At 42.0% G+C, this 14,319-nt stretch overlaps 1 protein-coding gene and 1 long non-coding RNA gene across 13 annotated transcripts in view; one reads left to right on the top strand and one right to left on the bottom strand.

Annotated features, from left to right (window-relative positions):
* The window catches only part of SRBD1 (S1 RNA binding domain 1), a 256,608-nt gene extending 250,966 nt beyond the window's left edge, over positions 1-5,642 (bottom strand). For 9 of the 12 annotated variants that reach the window (XR_016230405.1, XR_016230404.1, XR_016230403.1 and 6 more), the window contains exon 1: positions 5,512-5,642. The gene's annotated coding sequence lies outside the window, so the exon portion shown is untranslated. The remainder of the gene's footprint in view (positions 1-5,511) is intronic. The other 3 variants (XR_016230408.1, XM_089327707.1, XM_089327708.1) reach the window with 1 other exon arrangement.
* LOC138848634 (uncharacterized) lies at positions 5,634-13,084 on the top strand. Its single transcript, XR_011386662.2, has 2 exons — positions 5,634-5,743; positions 12,841-13,084. It is a non-coding gene; the product is annotated as an uncharacterized LOC138848634 (long non-coding RNA).
* The last annotated feature ends 1,235 nt before the right edge of the window (positions 13,085-14,319 follow it).

Raw genomic sequence — 14,319 nt, 5'->3', positions numbered from 1 at the left:
ACACTAAAAGAGCTGTCACCAAAGGGAGCTTGTTCTCCCAGCAGGCCTCGCTCAACTGCATCCAGGAAGCACAGAACCCCTGGGCAGAAGAGCGTTCGGAAGCTCCAAGGGAAAGCAGGCTCCAGCAAGCCGATGGGGTAACCCTGCACCATTCCCTTCATTCTCATCTTGGGATTTTCTGGTTATGTGTGTTATCCTCCTCCAAATGGGTACTTCTAGATACTGCTCACAGAGGAAAAGGCGACTGACTTCTGTTCATGTGTACTGTACCACAATGAACCAAAAACAGAGGAGGTTAGTGTATGACAGGCATAGCATTTCAAACTGGAGCAGGGCAAGAATGGATTATTCAAAACATAGTACTGAGACAACCAGCCATTCCTCTGGAGAAAAACTAATGTTCTATTTCCACACCATAAGCAAAAATATACTCTACAACGAGTAATGATTAAAAACATACAAAATAAAAGTATAGGGGTTGAACATGTGGCATAGTAGCAAAATTGATACTTATGACACCCACATCCCAAATCACAGTGCCTGGATTCGAGTCCCAGCGTGGCTCCCAATTCCAGCTTGCTTCTAACGCACACCCTGGGAGGCGGCAGGCAAAGGCTCATGTACTTGGATCCCTGCCAACCATGTGGGAGACCCAGACTGAGTTCCTGGCTCAGCCTGGCTCTTATAGGAAGAGAGATTTCTGCTGCTTTTTCTCCTTCCCTCCCTCCCTCCCTCCCTCTCTTTCCCTCTCAAACAAATAAAACTTAAAAAAAAAAAAAAAAAAACTATAAAAACCAAAGACAATTCTTCATAATCTTTTATGATTTATTTATTTATTTATTTGAGAGGGAGAGTTACAGAAAGAGAGAGAGAAATATCTTTCATCTACTGGTTCACTCCCCCAAATTGCTGCACTGGCCAAGTCTGGGCCAGGCTGATGCCAGGAGCCCGGAATCGTATCCGGGTCTCCCACACGGGTGGCAAGAGTCCAAGTACTTGGGCCATCCTCCACTGCTTTCCCAGGCACATTAGCAGAGAGCTGGATAAGAAATGGAGCAGCTGAGCCATGAACCAGCACCCATATGGGATGCTGGCATGCAGGCAGCAGCTTATTCCACTGCACCACAATGCTGGCCTGATTCTTCATAATCTTAAATGGGGATGGGGGAATGGAGGTTTTCTAAACATTATTAAAGTCTTAAAACCGAGGAGATTAACGGTTCCCACCACATAAAGTTAAAATCCTAAGCCAGTAATAGGAGCATTAAGCCATTTACCCAGTAGTATCCTTAAAAAGCCACAGAAAGCAATAGCTGATACTGGGGAACTAAAGGTAAAGGGAACTGGGGCTGGGCATGAGCTGTCTGACAAGGGAGCATCTCTAGGTACCCCACCCCTCTTCATGCTGCTAGCCATCTGCCCAGAAAACATCCTCAACCTTTATTCCCCAGAGAAGGTAAAATTGAGCCTCTGAACAACAGGACAGTAACTATAACCATAGGCATGGGAACCACACCAGCTGCACGCCAAACACAGAGACCTGCAGTCCTCTTTACCCACTAAGCTCCTAAAATGCTACAAGTCAGACCCTTGCCCTCTAGAACAAGGGTGGGGAACCTCTTCCCTGTCAAGGGCCATTTGGATATTTATAACCTCATTCACGGGCCAACAAGATCAACTTAAAAATTAGCCTGCTATATATTTATTGAAATTCCAGTCCTACTGGTGGTTGCCTTGGCAGGACCAGAGCAAATAATTTCAGTTCAGAGGCTTTACACAGTCCACTGGCCAAACATTCCCCACTGCTGCTCTGGAAGGAGGTTTTTCTTTGGAGAATCTCACCAATCCAGTTAGAAAACTAAAGGTGTTAGCTCCCCATCAAACAACAACCCAGATCCCCTTGTAACTAATCTCATTATACATTTTATTGCTGATTTCAGGGATCCGCAGTCAAATGTTAACTGGAAAATTCCAGAAAGGAATGATTCACAAATTTATAATCATGCACCATTCAGAGCAGAGTAATGAAATCCTCCACTGGGCCATCCTATCCCATCCAAGACATGGATCATCATCCCTTTGTCCAGCGTATTTGTCCAGGTGTTTATGCCACCTCCTCTTTCATCTTTCACAAGCCCATCATGGCTACCAGATTGAAGGTCATGGGATCATAGTAGCTGTGTTCAATAATATTTGTTTCACTTAATAATGGCTCTGAAGCTCAAGGGTAGTGATGCTGGCAAATTACATATGCTAAAGAAAAGCCATATAAAGTGATTCCTTTAAACAAAAAGGTGGAGGTTTTCAACAAGAAAAGAAAAAAAAACCATATGCTGAGGCTGCTAAAAATCTACTTTTGAAACACCATTCACATAACCTTTATTACAGGATATATCATTACGGTTGTTCTATTTTAGTGATTGCTGTTACTCACTCACTATGTCTAATTCATAAATTAAAATTTAGTGGAGGCATGTATGTGTATGGAGTGGGAAATATAATTTATATAGGCCCCAGTACTATTCATGGCTTCAGGCATCCATTGGTAGTCTTAGAATATATCTCCTGCAGATAGAAGGGGACTACTGTGCCTGAATTCAACATATTCCTACACAAACTACTGTATACTAATTCCATCTCCACACTTCAGCCCTAACAGAAATAATCTCATCCACTTCTGTGACTCACCTAAATCATCTTTTAACAATCCTAATCTCTCCATCCCACACCTTGCCTTCAAGATTCACATTTACATAACAAACTGCCTGCCTCTGAAACTATTTAGTTACCTAAAATGTAACACATCCACAATAGCACTCCAGATAACCAGTTCTTGTCACAGAATCCAATCCTACCCTAGTCTTTCTCTTCTCCATAAATGGCACCACCATCCACCTATTTGCTAAGCAGAACACTGGAAATTCTTTTAACAGCTTTGTTAGGTATAATTGACAGATAATACACTATATGTGTTTAAAATGTACAAATGTGGTAAGTTCTGACGTACGCACACACATCACCACAGTCAAGATAATGAATACATCCATCACCCTCTACAGTGCCATTTGTTACACCAAAACATTGCAATCCTGTTTTCCCACATCCAGTCTATTAGTAAGTCACATAAATTCTTCCTCCAAACTGTCTGAAATCTCTATGATCTCCATGGATCAGTAACACTTGTCTAAAGACACATTCTGCTTGCTATAACAGAATACCAGACTGAGTAATGTATAGAGAAATCTATTTCTTACAGTTCTGGTGGCTAGGAAGCCCAAGACTGATGGTCCTCAAGGGCCTTCTTGCTATATTAACCCATGATGAAAGGTGTCACGTGACAAGAAAGAGGGTATTTGTGACGTCAAGTCTCTCCCCCTCAACTTATACAGCCACTAACCCCATCCTAGGGGCCCTACCTCATGACCTCATCTAACTCTGTAACTACCTTCCAAATGCCTCATTTCCAAAGATCAACAATGCATGAATTTGGGGATTAAGTTTCCAACACAGGAACTCTGGGGGAACACATTCAAAGCACAGCAGGCCCCCTTCTCTCACCTGGATCACTCCAACGGCCTCTTCACTGCCCTCCCTACTTTCCCTCTTGCCCTTGCAACCCATGCACCACATATCAATCCACTCGCTACATATCAACCCAAGAGACCATTTAGAAAATGCTTAAAAAAAATTTCAGGGACTTCCCATACCACCCTTCATTTAGAATCAAATCATATTTTTTACCACAGCCTTCTAAAATGCCCTGCGGGACTGATGCTTGCCTCTCTAAATCACATTTAGCATTTGCTATTCCTGTAACAAGCAAGACTATTTCCCATCTCAGATTCACTCTGCCACGAGTACGCTTCCCCCTGCTCATCAATTGGCTGGTTTCTTCTTTTCTTTTAGAGCTCAACATTTTCAATCATAAAATGGGCTTCTCAGTTACACTTAAAAAGAACCCTACTTACTGTGCCCAGTAATGTGGCACCTGGGACATCAGTATCCCCTATCAGAGCACCAGTTGAAATGCAGCTGCTCCGCTTCAGATCCAGCTTCCTGCTAATGCACCTGGGAAGGCAGTATAAGATGGCCCAAGTCCCTACATCCAAGGAGGATGGAGTTCCCGGCCCCTGGCTTCCACATGGCACAGACCTGGCTACTGTGGTCATTTGGGGAGTTAACCAGTAGATAGAAGATATGTCTCCATCTCTCTTTCTCTGTTACTCTGACTTTCAAATAAATAAGTAAATAATTTTTAAAAACAGGATCCACTTATTTCCTCTATACAGCAGTAAATAACGTAACTATTATTCTTTTATTAAATCCCTCTCTGGGCAGTAAACACTATTTAGAAATATTTGCCTTATTTACTACACCTAATCACACAGAGCCTGGCACTTTATAACTGTGCTATAACTACTTACTAAATGAACATAATATATATAAATGGTCATTATAGAGAAAAACACATTCACTTTGCATCATTACTAAGCAACACTACAAGCAGTGCTCATTGCCTTCTTGAAAAAGTGACAGCACATAACAACATCGCTACTCTTTAGCGACTTGGGATTTTCCCTTCCTCCAGGCTATCATTATTATCATGGACCCAGGGGTCCATGAGCAGAGCCCGAATCAATCATTTAGAGGTCGCCCTGATGTGACTAATGTCGGGAAAGTGAAATTCGGAGTGCAAGGACCTACATTCACATATATTCAAGTTGGACAAACGATAATTTAAAAATTCAAGGAGAGCGAAGGGGAACAACTTTTTCCTCTTCTAAAGAAGCCACAGAAGGGCTTGGAATGGGAGCACAGATATCTAAGTCATAAAAACAAAATACCAGAGAGCTACAGCCTCGGAGATCAGATAGTCCTGCTGTATTACTTTATGAATGAGAAGCCTGAGACCCAACGGAGTGAAACGGTTCACTCAAAGTTAAGACACATGGCAAAGGACTAGAACCTAGAGCCCAGACACCACGAGGAGACTGTCCCCATGGCACACACGTGACATTAATGACACACGTCGCGGGGGAGGGTGCAGGCAAGCTGCCAGGAGAGTTTCCATTCCTTGCTCTGCTCGACAGAAACTCAGCGCCTCCTAGATTCCCAACATACTGCTCAAGAAGCAGATGATTCAGACAGGGCCATGACCTGAGGGTGAAAAGGCTGCTGTCTCCCCCGTTCCGGGCCATCTGTGATATTAAAAACCACAATCTAAGTCTGCCCGGGCTTTGCCGCGCCTGCCCCTACGCGCTAAGAGCTGCTGCAATTTGACATAAGAGCCAGGTGACACGCGGCAGCTAGGACGATTTTCCGGGTGTAGGTTGTGAGTCAGGAGTACAGACCGCTGACAATAAAATGGAATGAGGCTTCTCACTTTTAAAGAGGGGTGTTAGTCCCCAAATGAGCGCTCGAACTTTTTAAGTGGCCCCAAAAACACCGGGGCCCGGGCTCCAGGCTCGTGCGAGCCCGCAGGACGACCGCCAAGGCGGACGCACAGCTCACCTTCCCGCCCGGCGTGTCGGAAGACCGGGAGTCGGCGTATCACAAGACCGGGAGTCGGCGTATCACGGCACCTTCCGGTTCCCGCCGGAAGTTTTTCAAACGCCGGAAGTCCCGCCTCACTTCTTCCGGACCGGGTTAACAACAGCCTCCCGAGGAGCCGCGCTCCCGGAGCGGGGCGGAGCCGAACGGGACGCAGGCGGAGCTGGAGGGGATAATCAGTCGGAGCGCGGGGGTGAGCCCTTCTCGGGGGGCGGGCGGAGCTCCGTTTTTCTGGATCCGGGAGGCGGTGGAGCGGCGCTATTGGACTCGCGGATCCTCCTATTTTTTTTCTCTTCTTTCAATCGAAGATGTTTCTTTTCACTGAATTGCTTATTTGCAGGAGAAAAATGAAAAACAGTTCGGCTTTATTGTGACATAGGGTGTGCCTGGAGTATTTTATTTCCTAAGCCCTCAAATAAGGGTTTTGCCCCAGTCTTATGGCAAGTTCCCAGTCTTGCGTAGACCCTCTGCCGTAAGGAAGGACTTCAGTCGTAAAGTCATCACTGCCTTGGTTGGATCTCTCAGGCCGCTTGGTGCACTGCCAAGTCCACTGATTTGAAAAATGTGGTTCTGTCAGGGACTTCCTAGAATTGGGCAAATCGCTTTATGTCTTTGGACCTGTTTGTTTCCACTGCCTCCCCCCCCCCCCCCGTCCCACCTCTTACCTGTTAAGATATCTGGCACATATGTTAGGGGTAAATACTGAATTAATTTTTAAAAACATTGATTTGTTTATTTGAGAGGTAGAGCTGATGGCACTGCAGACGGCTCTACCCACTATGCCTGAGAGCCAACCCCAACACTGAATAATTTACTTGAGACAGTGGCAAGTCCTGCAACCAAGAGTGTAGAATTTAAGCAAATGGGGAGCTTAGGGTTGAGGGGTGCCACCCTATAAGGGGAGCAGAGAATCTGAACTTTCTTGAGCTTGTTTTTCATAGGAGGGCTTATCTTGGCAACAGTGCACTAAGAGGGGACAGATCACCACAAAAAAGGAGGAGTTAAAGCTGCAAGGAACCAGTTTGAGTCAGATCTTCACCACCAAAGCTGAACTTTCCTCATTAAAACACTAAATTCTCCACCTAGGAAAAGGGATTGCCTTCATGAAGAAGCATGAAGATTTTTGTCACTTGCATGTTAGGAGCAGGGGGACCTTTCTGCTCTTTCACCCTATCTTAGGAACTCCTGTAACTTTTGCTATAAAAGTCCTGGTACACTGCACTTCTGCCAGGCAGTTTCTTCAGGGAACTCTGCCTTCTACTGTCTCCTTTCTTTTCACAAGTAAATAAAGCTTTCCTTTGAGCAGCTCCCGCTTGAGGCTGATTGTTTGGCAAGACTTCAAGCCAACAGACCCCCTTGTGTCTACTTAACAGTCCCAGTAACCTGTCCTTCTTCGGCAAGAATGGAAAAACTACCCCACCTCATTGTCAGATTCTTGGAAAGTTTTGTGACTTAAGTCCTGGAAATGTAGTATCCTAGGTAGGCCTTTCTGCAGATCCAACGTTGTCATTGCCTTCTCACAAAGTAGCTCCTGCTTTTTATTTCAATCAGGCCTAACCCTGGTCTTAACCGCACTAGGATTCCCAGAGCTCCTCCTCCTCTTCTTCTTCTTCTTTTTTTTTTTTTTGATTAAACCAACATAAAAACTATAAAGGGGGCAGGTATTGCAGTATAACAGGTTAAGCTAACCATTGGAATGCCTGCATCTCATGTCAGACTGCCCACTAGAATATGGCTACTCAGTGCTTCTGACCCAGCTTCCTGCTAATGTTCCTGAGAGGCTGCAGATGGTGACCCAAGTAGTTGGGTTCCTGCCATCCACGTGGAGATCTGGATGGAGTTCCTGACTCCTGATTTTGGCCTGGCCCAGCCTTGACTTTGTGAGCATTTAGGGAGTGAACCAGTGGATGGAAGGTATTGCCCGCCCCCCCACACACACACACACCTCTCTCCCTCTCTCTGTGTCACTCTGCCTTTTAAATAAAAATATAATTTTAAAAACTAGAAAAGGCCTTCTCAGCAATTCTTTCACTGTTTACGTTAAATGCACATATTCAAAATCAGTTCCCAGTAGAAAGGAAAAAATGGCTGTTTTTAATGTTGTCTTTTTTACCAAGAAAACTAAACTCTAAGCTCATAGAAGCAGCCAATGACATTAGATTGTGAAATCAGGGAGGAAAGGCTGTTGTTAGTCTAGATTAGACCTTAGCAGACCAAAGCCCCATGGCTTTATTTCAGAAGATTCTAAAGAGCAGCTTTCCAATGCTGATGACTCACTTCCATGGACTCTCAGAACTGAAGAGCTTACAAGGTATTGAAATGACCTAGGAGTGGACATTGCTTACAGATCCACTCAAAGTCAGCGTAGATTTTATTGGATGATTTTTGTGATGGAAAGAATAACATGACTCTTCTGAGTAAATAAGTGTAATCCTCTGTATCTGAGATCATTGGTCATGAATGAGATTTTTTTCTTTTTTCCTAGTTTACACAGCCTTGTGCTGCCTTTTGCGATGGTTCCAGAAGACCTAAAACTATCTGCTACGATCACAGTCTGCTCCATGGTTTATAATACTGAACGGATAATAAAGAACACATTATAGTCCAAGATTATGGGAGTAGAAACCAGATCATAAAAACCAACAAGAATAATTTGTTATTTACTATTCACCTACGTTTGGTATTGCATTAGACAGATTTAAGGTGAGGGTTTTAAAGGTCAGGGTGAACTAATATTCAACAAAGTGTTTTTAAATATTCATGTTCTGAAAGAATTTACAAATAAAGACTGAGATCCTCTAGATACAAACATAAAAGATAGAGACCAAGCAAGAGCAGATTCAAGGGTTGGGTGATGCAGTTAATAGCCACACTACACAGTGAGCAGGAGACTAGGAGTTGCTGGTATGTTGGCCTTTGAGTCTTCTCTCCCTCATCATGGATATTTGTCTTTCACCAAGGGAAGAAACAAACTTTCTAAGCTAAACTAAATAACCTAGTAAGATTTTATACATCAGACATCTGGAAAAAATAAAATCTGGAGTAGAGTTTCCTAAAAGTAAAATATATAGGTGAAGGCCTACCCCAAAGACAAGTTAAGACTGTCCAAAGAACATTTTCTTTGGAATGTTTGTAGGAGAGCCTCTCCCGCTACAAGCTGTCTAGGGAAATTTACAATCTCTAAAGTATAAACCAGTAAAACTGCCTGTTCTGTCTCAGACCCTGCCCAATATGTTGTTTACCGTTGGATTTCCAAAGCTGAATCCCAAGGAATTCATGGATCTAAACCCTGGAATAAACCGGATAGCCACCTGAGACTATGCAATAGAGTTTGGGAGTAATAAAAAAAAAATGCTTTGGAGTTCTTAGAGGTTATTTATTTTATCACTCCAAAGCACATAGCTCTTTCCATGATATTAGTTGTTATGTTACATTTATGCGTTCCTGTCTATATGTTTAAGTCCTTTCTCTATGTGTTCTGTATCCCCTGATAGAATGTAATAATAGTAACAACTTACCTTAGTTGAGCACCTAACCTGTGCCAGGAACTAAGTCAATGCTTTTACGTGTATTTTTGTATTTAATTCAGGTACCAGTCCAATGAGATTGCTATTATCCCCATTTTATTTTATTAAGATTTTATTTATTTATTTGAGAGGTAGAGTTACAGAGTAGAGGGACACTAGAGAAAGGTCTACCATACACTGGTTCACTCCCCAAATGGCCACAACAGCTGGAGCTGAGCTGATCTGAAGCCAGGAGCCAGGAGCTTCTTCCAGGTCTCCCACGTGGGTTCAGGGGCCCAAGGACTTGGGCCATCCGCTACTGCTTTCTCAGGCCATAGCTGAGAGCTGGATCGGAAGAGGAACAGCTGGGACTTGAACTAGCACCCATTTGGGATGCGGCGCCACAGGTGGAGGCTTAGCCCGCTACGCCACAGCACCAGCCCCAATTATCCCCAATTTAATAAATGAGAGAAAATGAAGCATGGAAAAGTTAAATAATTATCCCAAGGTTACAACAGCTAATAAATTGCAGATCTGGAACTCAAACCCAGTAACCTGGCTTACTACAAGTTAGAAATTTTTAAAATATCTGTATACCATGAACTTAAAGCAAAGATCTTCAGTTTCTCTGCTATGATGGCCAGTGAAAAACTGAATCCTGGACATGTTCAGGGAATATGCAGTTATGAAGTCCAAGCATAGAATAAAAGGGTGTTCCAGTTTTATGGACCCTGAAACTTGTGAACAGCTCACCAGTTTCTCAGGCCTTTGGTCTTGGGCTGAGCTTTTCTGATTCTGAGACTTTCAGACTTGGACTGAGCCAAGCCTCCAGCTTCCCTTGTCCTCCAGCTTAGAAATGGCCTTTTGGCAGACTTAGCCTCTGTAATTCCCCTAATAGCCTCCCTTCTATCTGTCTATCTCTATCTCCTGTTGGTTGTTTCTGTGGAAAACCCTGAGTAATAATACACTCAGCAAAGGTGGCAGCCCCTTTTTTTAAGAGTCTAATGTTCTACCAACCAAGCTAGCCGGGCCTTGTAGGGAGCGCAGAGGCAGAGCCTTTGTGAAGATTAGAGAATATACAAACTGAGACAGCCCTTGTTCATTAATCTGCGTGTTAGCTCTTGTCCATCCTTTTTTCCCACTATCAAAAGCTCATTCCTAAACACTAAAACTGATGGATGTAATGAGCTTCTCTGAATAATTTAGGCAGGAATGTACAGATTTCCTGCAAAATCTGAGACAGGTGAGCAGAGAGAGGACTGCCTCTGTTTCCCAAACTTTCTTTTTAAGTGAGATAGACCAACGTAATTAATGGGGTTCCCAAATCTAGCCAGACATGTTATTCTTTCAAACTGGTGTGAAGCAATAATGTAATCTAATTCTGAGCCCATTGCTCTAGCCTAGATTAGATGTAGGTGTTTGTCAGCCTTTCTGATAAAAGGATTCAAAGATTAAAATCCTGAGTCTTGATTAAATATTGAATGGATGTTGAGGAAGTATCAGTTGAGCCTGAGGAAATTAGTTGTACAGATTTTCAAGGAATTGGAATTAGAGATTGCATATATTTAACTTTATGTCATGGGACCCACATGTTGGACTAGAATATATAATTTCTATCTTTAGCTGAAAATTTAAATTTGCAATGTTTTAGCTCACTTTTTAAAAATAAATTTCTAAGGCATTTTGTAATGAATGGAATTAGAAGTAAGATCAAGATTCATAAAAAGCACAAATAATAAATGAATGGCTGTATTTATTGCATAGTCCACTGTCCTACTCATCACTTCTTGGCAAACTCCCTGGCTAAGAGGCACTCATTCAGGTGCAGACATAGTACAAAATTTTTCTTAGTGACTTTCTCATCAGTAGTATCCAGGGACTACCTGAAACAACATGAGATCAACTATGGTAACCCCATGGGGGTCATTAAGATCATAATAATGTCATAGGGTTGCAAGAAAACTGAGTGGTAGCTTTGTGGGGCCAGATATGTTTTGATCTAATCTAGACTAACTACAGGGAGCCAAGTGTGGAGACTCCACACATCAGAACTAGATTTTATGTCTAATGTCTTTGGTCCATCTTCCAACTTAATAAACTGAAAGTATACTGCAAAGTGCTTGCTTGAAACATTCAGTAATGCTTACAGTCAAAATTATAATACTAGAGTCTTTATACATTAACTGGAACTCAAATGCAAAGAAGCATTGGTGATTAGATCAGTAGTCTATGTCCAACTTTGCATGGCTTCTAGAAGTTAGGTTTACTGAAACATAATTTACATGGAGTAAAACTCAACTTTATCACCATAATCAATCAGGATATGGAGCTTTTCCCTCACCCACCTCCCCAGAAAATGTCCTTTTGTAGCCAGTGCCCTCCTGACCCTGTAGCCCCTGGAAACCACTGATTTGTTATCCCAATATTTTTTTCCTTTTCCAGAATGTCCTATAAATTAATCGCAGAGTATATAACCATTTGAGTCTAGTTTCTTTTATTTAGCATAATACATTTGAGATTAATCCATATGATTGCATGTATCATTAGTTTGTTTTTTTCTTGCCAGTTGACATTCCTCTGTGTGCCTATACCAGTTTATCCTGTTGATGGACATTTAAATCATTTCCTCTTTTTGGCTATTATGAAAAATGCTGCTTTGAACATCCATGTACAAATTTTTGTGTGGCCACACATTTTCATTTCTCTTCAGAGAATAAATACGTGGCGAATCACTGAGCCATTTCATAAATGTATGTCTTAGTTTTATAAGAAACTACTAAACTGCTTTCCAAAGTAGCCATATCATTACGCATACCTGCCAATGCATGAGTGTTCCAGTTACACCATATCCTTGCCAGAAGTTGATATTATTAGGATTTTAAAGTTTCTTTTTGCAATTCTAAATGGCATATGTGGATATCTCATTAAGGTTTTAATTTGAGCTTCCCTAATGACTCATAATGTTTATTAGTAGTGTGCTTACTATCTATATGTATTCTTTGGTGAAATAGTTTAAATATTTTGTCCATTTTAAGTATAGTTTTTTGATTATTAAATTATGGGAGTTCTTTTTATATTATGGATACCAGTCCTTTATCAAATATAACCACTGGCCTTAAATTATGGCAGTGGGTATTTAGCCTTGTGGTTAAGATGCCAGTGGTTATATTTTAGATGCCTTAATCCCACATCAGAGTATGTGGTTTCAATTCCCAGCTCCAGTGCCCAATTCCAACCTCCTACATACAGTCCCTGGGAAGCAGTGGTGATGGCTTAAGTAGCTGGGAGACCTGGATTGAGTTCACAGCTCCCAGCTTCGTGGCCATTGCTGCATCAGGGGAGTGAACCAGCAGATGGGAGTTCTCTATTTGTGTCTCTGCCTCTGCCTTCCAAATAGGTAAATAAATAGACAGTGTTTTTAAAGTTGTTAGCTATAGGCAACAGCCAACGTAGCAGCAAACAGAACATGCCACAGCCAAGTGTCCTTCAAGAGGCTGGCTGACAGGTAGACTCAAAACCACCAATATTTTCACATACATGAATTTTCCAGATACCAACATTACTGCAGATAGAAAAGAGTCTTCATAGAAAAATGACCTAATTTTGCAGTGAAAGATGATAAAAGTATGAGCTTAAGTACTTGAACTTATCATCCTACAGAAGTGCATTAAAATTGAGAACATGGGGGCCGGCACTGTGATGAAGCAGGCGGAGCCTTCGCCTGCAATGCCGGCATCCCATACACGTGCCAGTTTGAGTCCTGACTGCTCCACTTCCAATCCAGCTCTCTGCTATGGCCTGGGAAAGCAGTAGAAGATGGCCCAAGTCCTTGAACCCCTACACCCATGTGGGAGACCTGGAAGAAGCTCCAGGCTCCTGGCTTCAGCTTCGGCAGTTGTGGCCATTTGGGGAATACACCAGTGGATGGAAGACTTCTCTATACCTGCCTCTGCCTCTGCTTCTGCTTCTGCTTCTGCCTCTCTGTAACTCTGCTTTTCAAATAAATAAATAAATCTTTTTTTAAAAAATTTGAGAACATGACCCTCATAAGCTTTAGCAAATGTGGAAAGTTAGTGAAGCCATTATGTTCTTATAGTATAAGTGGGTATTTGTTTAGACTAAACCTTGACCTAAGTAAAAGAAAATCCAAATAGCTTACTAAGAAACTACTATTGTATTGTGCAAGTGAGAGTTTAGCAGAAGTAGGTATTGTGTGTACAAGGTCCTTTCATAACTCTACCATGAGCTTTTGTTTTCTCAAAGACCTCAGGTCTACAACTTCTATAATGTTATGCCTGTTTTAAAAAATCATTAGCTTAACCTTCTCATATTTTTATGCACATACAAATCACTAGAAGGACTTCTTTTAAATATCAGGGTGTTGGCATTGCGGTAAGTCAAGTTAAGCCACCACCTGCGTCCCATATTGGAACACTGGTTGTGATTCCAACCCAATGTAGTTCCATGCTGTTGTGCCTGGGAAAGCCCTGGAAGATGACCCAAATACTTGGGTTCCTGCCACACATGTGGGAGACAAGGATGGAGCTCCTGGCTTCTGACCTCAGCCTGGCCCAGCCCCAGCACTTAAGGCCATTGGAGAATGAGCCAGCAGATGGAAGATCTCTTTCTCTTTGTGTCTTCCTCTCTCTGTGTCACTCTGCCACTCAGATAAATGAAGTAATTTTTAAAATGCCAGTTCCCAACTTTCAGCCCTCAAGATCCCAAATGAATGGGTCTAGCATGGTACCTTTATATGTATGCAGACAGCAGATGAATCTGATTCACTGTAGAAAGGCTGGACTAATTCTTAGTGTGCATTTGATTTAGAAAGTTTAGAGGACTGAGCTGTAGCAGTATCGTTTCTATTTATAGCATTTTATGGGGCTTGAGCCTAAACATGCCCTTCCAAATGATAGACCAGATATTTATAGTTCCTGCAAGCCACAACAACTACTATAGTTTGGTTTATTAATTGAAAGTCATGAAAACATCTAATATTATAGATTGCTTAACATTTGCAAGATACTATAATAAGGGCTTCATATACTCTGACTTATTTAAATTTTTCAATTTGTTTTGGTTTTGAAGCAGATAGAGGATATATTTATCCCCTTTTGAAGATGATAAGACTGAACCTTGGAGAGTTTAATTTATACAAAGTTAGAATAATTAAATAAATGTATCAAAGTTTAAAAAAAACTTACATACAGTACCTACTTTGACTGAACCCACATATTTTAGTTATCTATTGCTGCAAATTACC

Source organism: Oryctolagus cuniculus, chromosome 2, assembly GCF_051225735.1.
Source record: "Oryctolagus cuniculus isolate XC-2025 breed Fujian yellow rabbit chromosome 2, ASM5122573v1, whole genome shotgun sequence".
Taxonomy (NCBI): Eukaryota; Metazoa; Chordata; class Mammalia; order Lagomorpha; family Leporidae; genus Oryctolagus; species Oryctolagus cuniculus.
Note: the sequence above shows the minus strand (reverse complement) of the source record. Positions and strands in the feature narration are given on the sequence as shown.